Raw genomic sequence first — 8,558 nt, forward strand, 5'->3', positions numbered from 1 at the left:
GTTGAAGTTCCCATTCTTTCAAGAAATACAAAATCTGCAAGATGCCCTCTCAAAGACAGAATTTTTCCTTTCTATTTTATTTCAATTGTTGATATCATAGATATGGACTGAAAATCTAAAGTCTTTATAATAGGCAAGATACGGCTTGGTTATCGATCATAAATTGAAAAGAATCGTCATTTCTTGAATTTTCTTTACTGATTCTGAAATGTGGCATAACGTATATCATCTTATGTTCCAGTCATGAAAGAGAGGAAATAAATCAAATATAAATTTTTGTTCAAAATAATGAAATATTTTTAATTGGGACTGTCCATGCCTCAATTTTTTGAGAAAATCGTGTGCGCACACAAATTACGAATGGATAACATGACATTACTTAAGCGTTTCGAGGGAAATAGCCAGGATTCTTGTCATGAGATTGACTACAAGCAACTCATAGGCATGATAGAGAGTTTAACAGACGGAAACAATTCAAATGGTAAGGAATTAAGTGCACTTTCAAAAAAATTTGAGATGCATGTTTCAAGAATCAAATAGCAAGTCGTATATTTTCCAAAGTGACATGCGGCAAATTTCCCTCAAGATATTGACCACGAGCTATGCATAAGCCTAATTGATGGTGGAATTGACGGAAACTATCATTGATTTTGATTTCTTATTCCCCGGCAAACAAGTCAAAAACTTCTTATTTTCGAATTTCACTAGTAGACAATATCGTAAACAAGTAATAAAGTCGATTATGTCGATCTAATAAGTACTAAGTATCAATCTAGTTTCATATTAACCTAACTTTAATTGAACAACACAATTATATAGAGAGATTGTATATATGAACAACCTAAAAGTGACTAACTAACCTAGCTAATTTCACTAAGTCATTGTTTGATCCTCATTATTTTTAAAAAAACATTTTTCTTTCTCTTCTTTTTAATCACACATTCTTCAATAAAATAATATTACATGCAAAACCAAAATTTTTCTTTATTTTTTAACTATACATTCTCCATCAATCTACTATTCCAAAATACATTTTTACAATAAAATGGAGCTCAAACAAGGATTAAGTAATTGGCGTACATGAATGCTCGAAGAATAAAATGCTAGAACCCCTAATCCCCATATAGTGTTCCATCTTAATATTAATCCCATAATTTGATAAAATTATTTAGACTCGAAAATCAATGTTCCGATCTTATATAATAATCTCAATCGAGTAGAACAAAGCATATCCTCACATATAACCGAAATATATCTATCCTTAGTGCATACTTATGAAAATGAATTAAATCACAAGAAAAAAAAATTGGATATTGCAAAGTATAGAAAATTATCCCTAACATTAATAAGAATTCAAAATGTTGGTCACCACGTTCTATATTTTCTATTCCATTTTCAAATTACAGTGGTCAATTAGTTGAAAGAATTAAGATCATAACAAACATTCAAAATCAAACAAAAATCTAAATGTCAAAATTTATAAATAAATGTAAAATCTTTAAAACGTATGTTTCATCGTTATCCTATCATCTATGCCAATTTTTTCAAAATCGACCCAATCCTTGACTCGAGAAAGTAAAAGGATCTAAGGTCAAAAGGTACATATATATGAGAAAAAATAAGTTAATTTCCAAATTAATTAATATTTAGAGATAAAAACATTTAGATACTTGACCACATTTAATTTTGATTATGCCCAATTCTAATATCAATAGAAAATGAGACAATAAATATAGCAAAATCTTCAGCAAACGATTCTTATATCATTTTACTTTGATATAAAATAAAATTAAATCAGAAAAATAGAGGTGAAGTGAAAAAGAAATCAAATATTGAGGTTCAAGAATTAATTTATTTTCGGATTTAAATTTTTTTATACAATTTCCCAACTTAAAACTTAGAATGCTTGAACTTTAGGATGGATAAACAATACTACATCAAAAAATGAGTAAACGAAAAGATTAAAAAGAAACAACAAAAAATGGCTAGGAAATAATCTAGTTTTTGGACCTTATTTAGTCATTTGGCCTATGATGTTTCAATTCTCTCTATTTAAAAACAATCTAGTTTATGGTTGAGCCTTATTATTATTATTATTATTATTATTATTATTATTATTATTATTATTATTATTATTATTATTATTATTATTATTATATATTTTTTTTAATGCAAGTGGATATTGGTCATAATCGAAATTGTTGAATCAAATTAGAAAACCAAACTTTTGCTGGACGAAATACCCAAGCGATCACGTGGTATGAACATTGTGATCGCATGGTACAAGAATTTGAGCAGCTGTAAAACAGCATACAATTGCTGCGATTGTAGCTAATGTGCCTTGTGATTGCAAGGACGTACCTTTGGTCACTGTTGACTTTGATCCTCGTATTAGTCTTTTTTGTTCAACTCGAATCCCGCCATGTTTGCATCTCGGATCATTCATTGTTAAATCATTGTACTTCAAATCTCATCGTTCACAATCGTTATTAGTCCGAATTAAGTTCCGAGTACCGCAATTGAGTCCCCACACTTTCCAAATGATTGATTTTTTTCTCGAAATTTGTGAATCTTCTTTGATTGCTCTACTAATATTTCTGATCGATCAGTTTATCTCCAATCGCTGTGAATCAATTTCAATTAAATTCAAAATGATCTTTTTTATGTAAATTGCATCCAAGTCAAAGTTTTCCATCAATTAAATAAATTAGGTAGAAATTTTTGCTCAATTTAGCAATAAATAATCAAGTTCCAAAGCCTCGATTAATGTATACAATATATTCATCACACCTCCAAATTTAAACTCTTGGCTACCCAGAGATCATCTACTTAACACATAAGTGACAAACATAAATGTTAATGCATTAGATAACTCATCATACTAGCATAAAGTAATGAAACTATATGATAATTCATAAAGATTCATAAGTAATGCAACCAGAACAAATTTCCTTATTCAATGTCCGATTGATGTGCATGTATACATGGTCAATCTAATCTCCATGATTCTTTAGGTTGGTTAATTTTTCAAACCCTGAATGGTCCAAAATCTCTTTCATCTCTCATGAGATGCACACCCTCAACTTGTTTTCAATATCTTACTTGGGATGTTTATTCTAAGATTGATTACACAATACTCATTTCTTTCCCACTCAAGTTCCATTGTGTTTCACCAATGAAAGTTACTACATTCTTATGTGATGATTCTCCCTAAGTTTAAGAGTCTCAACTTCTAAGCTTCACATAAGCTAATAGTCTCACAAGGAACCTAGATCCCAAATTAAGTATTCGAAACTTAGCTGAATGGAAATAGTGCTTATAGTTGTTTCGTCAATATCACAACACATTTTGATATATTCTTTATTTTTTATTGTATCCTTCTTATCTTTTTAAAATCATTTCTTTGGTTTTCAAATATAGTTTTCTCTCTACATTATTGGTTGCCTTCTTTTCTAATAGATTGTATCCTAACATTAGTGATACATATGGACTGGTTACTCAAAACTAGCTCCACACTTCAATGTAGGCAATTTTTTTCTTACATGTCATGGTTAGTGTAATTGTAACAACCTAACCACTATACTCAAACCATTATATAATACGTACTATTCTTTTTGTTTAGACATCTACCAACTTACTACCTTACGCGTTTCTGTTTCATCTCCTAGGATTCGAAACCAATACATTTGCCTAATGAAAGAGTTAAGTTGAATCCTAATATCAATTGGACAATTACCATGATTTAACTAAAATCTTTCATTAGGCAAAGGTACTAGGTTCGAATTCTAGTGGACAGGATAGAAAGCTTTGAAAGAATAAGTGGGCAGATGTCCATCCAAAGTAGACATTGCGTATGATATAACGGTTTGGACATGGAAGTTAGGTTGTTACAAAAAATGTGCATTTTGTAACAATCTAGCTTCCATGCCTAAGCCGTTATATATCCGCTTTGGATAGGGATCTGCCCACTTACCTTCTCACGGCTTTCAGTCAAGTCCCTCGGAGTTCGAATCCAAGACCTCTGCCTAATGAGAGATTTAACTTGAATCCTAGTACTAAAGGTTATAAGTTCGAATCCTGGGGACGCAATAAAAATTAGTGAGGGATAAGATAGGCTCAAGCTCTTTTAGGGTGGATAGTAAGTAAGTTAATAGTTTGGACACAGATTCCGAGTCGTTACAAAAAAAAGCACTTGTAACGACCCGACCTATTTCCCCAAGCCGTTATATCATAAGTACTGTGCATTTTGGATGGACATTTGCTCACTTTTCCCCTCACGACTTTCTATCGCTTCCCTTAAGATTCTAATCCAAGACCTCTGTCTAATGAGAGATTTAAGTTGAACTCTGATACCAATTGGTACCAAGATTCAAATTAAATCTTATTTAAGGAAAATGTTATAGGTTCGAATTTTGGAGATGCGATAGAAATTCGCGATGGATAAGATTGGCTCAAGCTCTTTCAGAGTGAAAAATATGTAAGTTAACGGTTTAGACACAAAGTCCGAGTTGTCACAAAAAAATGCACATTTTTTTGTAACAATCCAGTGTCTTTGTTCAAGCTGTTATATCATACGTACTGTCCACTCTGAGTAGGCATCTGCTAACTTATCCCCTCATTGCTTTCTATCACATCCCTCAAATTTCAAACACAAGACCTCTGTCTAATGAAAGATTTAGGTTGAATCTTGGTACTAAGTAAGATTTAAGTTGAATCATAGTGCCAAATTTACTTAAGGAAAAGGTCATGGGTTTAGAAATCTGGGGGACAAGATAGAAATTTATGTGGGATAAGATGGGCTTAGTCTCTCCCAGAGCAGATAGTACGTAAGTTAATGACTAGGGCGTAGAACTTCGGTCGTTCCAAAACACGTGTATTTTTTGTAACGATCCGACCTTTTTGCCTAAACCGTTATATAATATGTGCAGTCTGCTTTGAGTGGAAATTTGCTCACTTACTTTCTTATGTCTTTATATTGCGTCCCTAATATTTGAACCCAAGACCTCTATCTAATGAGATATTGGTACTGATATTTAACTTAAGTCTTATTTAAGAGAAATGTCATGGGTTCAAATCTTGAGGGCATGATAGAAATTTATGATAGATAAGATGGACTCAAACTCTCCCATAACAAAAAATACGCAAGTTAATAGGTTGGGCACATAGCTCGAGTTGTTACAAAAAATTAGGGCTGGACAAAACTCCCGAACCGTACCAGACCGAACTATGCAGTCATCTTAAGTTAAATATCCAAATAGGTATCTGAATCGAGAACCAGCGGGTTTGATTCAATTCTCAATTATAGATCAAAAACTGAAAAAGAACTGAATTTTCATCATTTTTTTATTCGTTTATTTTAAATAAGCCAAATTATTTTTATTTTTCTAATAAATTTGCTACTTAATTTATCTTAGACCCAAAAATATGATTTTTCTATTTCTAATTTTCGATCCAAATCCAACTTAATCAAATTGATCTAAATTTTATCCAAATCTACTTTATTGTCGTTTCTACCGTTCTAGAGAAATCGAATTGAAGCTCAACTACATCTCCCTTAATTATTGTGAGCTCTCTATCTTCCACTTACTGTGATTTTAACAATCATAAATATGAAGAACTTAATAAAGAAATACATAAGTTTGGACTACATTATTTTGTAAGAGCTAATATTAAACATATTATTAATTGAATTAATATAGTTTTATAAATATTAAAAAAAATTAATCAAACTACGAAACCCTAAAATCGAACCAAATTGAATCGAATTGAATCGAATGTAATTGAAATGGAATGGTTCCATAATTAAGGAAGCATTTGTTTCTCATTTTTGTAAAAATGAGAATGAAAAATATAGTCGTTATGGGCCCCACACAAGAGATAGAAATTCAAAGTTGGATCCGATGATTTCACGTATTAAATATTCGAAAGTTTTGGGTCCGATTCAGTTCTCTTTAAAACTGGACTATATCTAGCCCTACAAAAATGTGCATTTTTTTGTAATGACTCAACCTCTATGCACAAACCATTGTATCATACATACTGTTCATTTTGGGTGGATATCCGCCCACTTCCCCTCTCAGGATTTCTACCGCGTCTCTCAAGATTCGAACTCAAGACATCTGTCTAATGAGAAACTTATGAATTCAACTTAAGTCTCCCATGAGACAGAGGTCTTGGATTTGAATCTTTTGGAGACGCTATAGAAATTCGTAAAGGGTAAATGGTTAGATGTCCAACTAAAACAGACAGTCGGTATGATAAAAAGGCTTAGACAAGAGGCTAGATCGTTACAATAATACTTTATAGAAGTTCAAGTAAATTAAATCAAACTCCTACAATATAATTACCCCCTTGGTCCCACCAATAGCCCAAAAAAATTTTCATACAATTTTTCAACAAGCGTAAAATCAACATTATCACGATAACTCTAAAAACCAAATCAACCACACTCATACTAATCTTTCCAATAGGTTAAGTGGTTTGTTTTTATTTTTATCTTGGTTTTAATAACCTAAGTTCATTCAATGTATTTTATTAATGTACTCAACTCAAATATATATAATGATTTAGCATGACTATTGTACTTAAAATAATAAAATCTCACATTAACTAATATTAAATTAGCAAAAAGTATTATCACCTAATCATAATCCATAAATCATAAATAATTTCAACTAATCATCATCATTAGCCGAATAGACTATTTAACTCACAAAGCACACATAAGAAAAAAAAATGTTTTAAATTTTTAAATTTTTCTTCAATTTTTCCTTTCTATTTTTTGAAATTTTATGGCAAATCACACATACAACTAAAGCAAATTAACTAAGTTACACCACCAAACATAAAATACACATTTTCATTAATATGTTCACAAGATACGGTTAGAGAAAGCTTAGCAATACTAGATTTATCACATGATGACGCTATCTTTTAGCACTTTGTTGTTTTATCTTCCTTCTCTCTCCTTCATTTGTTTTGAAAAATATTTTCTTGAAACCTGAAAAGATAAAGGGAAATAATTACGAATATAATATATGTGAGTTAAAGCAAATCGTACAAGGATAAGATGGGCTTAGTCTCTCCCAGAGCAGATAGTACGTAAGTTAATGACTAGGGCGTAGAACTTCGGTCGTTCCAAAACACGTGTATTTTTTGTAACGATCCGACCTTTTTGCCTAAACCGTTATATAATATGTGCAGTCTGCTTTGAGTGGAAATTTGCTCACTTACTTTCTTATGTCTTTATATTGCGTCCCTAATATTTGAACCCAAGACCTCTATCTAATGAGATATTGGTACTGATATTTAACTTAAGTCTTATTTAAGAGAAATGTCATGGGTTCAAATCTTGAGGGCATGATAGAAATTTATGATAGATAAGATGGACTCAAACTCTCCCATAACAAAAAATACGCAAGTTAATAGGTTGGGCACATAGCTCGAGTTGTTACAAAAAATTAGGGCTGGACAAAACTCCCGAACCGTACCAGACCGAACTATGCAGTCATCTTAAGTTAAATATCCAAATAGGTATCTGAATCGAGAACCAGCGGGTTTGATTCAATTCTCAATTATAGATCAAAAACTGAAAAAGAACTGAATTTTCATCATTTTTTTATTCGTTTATTTTAAATAAGCCAAATTATTTTTATTTTTCTAATAAATTTGCTACTTAATTTATCTTAGACCCAAAAATATGATTTTTCTATTTCTAATTTTCGATCCAAATCCAACTTAATCAAATTGATCTAAATTTTATCCAAATCTACTTTATTGTCGTTTCTACCGTTCTAGAGAAATCGAATTGAAACTCAACTACATCTCCCTTAATTATTGTGAGCTCTCTATCTTCCACTTACTGTGATTTTAACAATCATAAATATGAAGAACTTAATAAAGAAATACATAAGTTTGGACTACATTATTTTGTAAGAGCTAATATTAAACATATTATTAATTGAATTAATATAGTTTTATAAATATTAAAAAAAATTAATCAAACTACGAAACCCTAAAATCGAACCAAATTGAATCGAATTGAATCGAATGTAATTGAAATGGAATGGTTCCATAATTAAGGAAGCATTTGTTTCTCATTTTTGTAAAAATGAGAATGAAAAATATAGTCGTTATGGGCCCCACACAAGAGATAGAAATTCAAAGTTGGATCCGATGATTTCACGTATTAAATATTCGAAAGTTTTGGGTCCGATTCAGTTCTCTTTAAAACTGGACTATATCTAGCCCTACAAAAATGTGCATTTTTTTGTAATGACTCAACCTCTATGCACAAACCATTGTATCATACATACTGTTCATTTTGGGTGGATATCCGCCCACTTCCCCTCTCAGGATTTCTACCGCGTCTCTCAAGATTCGAACTCAAGACATCTGTCTAATGAGAAACTTATGAATTCAACTTAAGTCTTCCATGAGACAGAGGTCTTGGATTTGAATCTTTTGGAGACGCTATAGAAATTCGTAAAGGGTAAATGGTTAGATGTCCATCTAAAACAGACAGTCGGTATGATAAAAAGGCTTGGACAAGAGGCTAG

This window comes from Olea europaea, chromosome 8, assembly GCF_002742605.1.
Source record: "Olea europaea var. sylvestris chromosome 8, O_europaea_v1, whole genome shotgun sequence".
NCBI lineage: Eukaryota > Viridiplantae > Streptophyta > Magnoliopsida > Lamiales > Oleaceae > Olea > Olea europaea.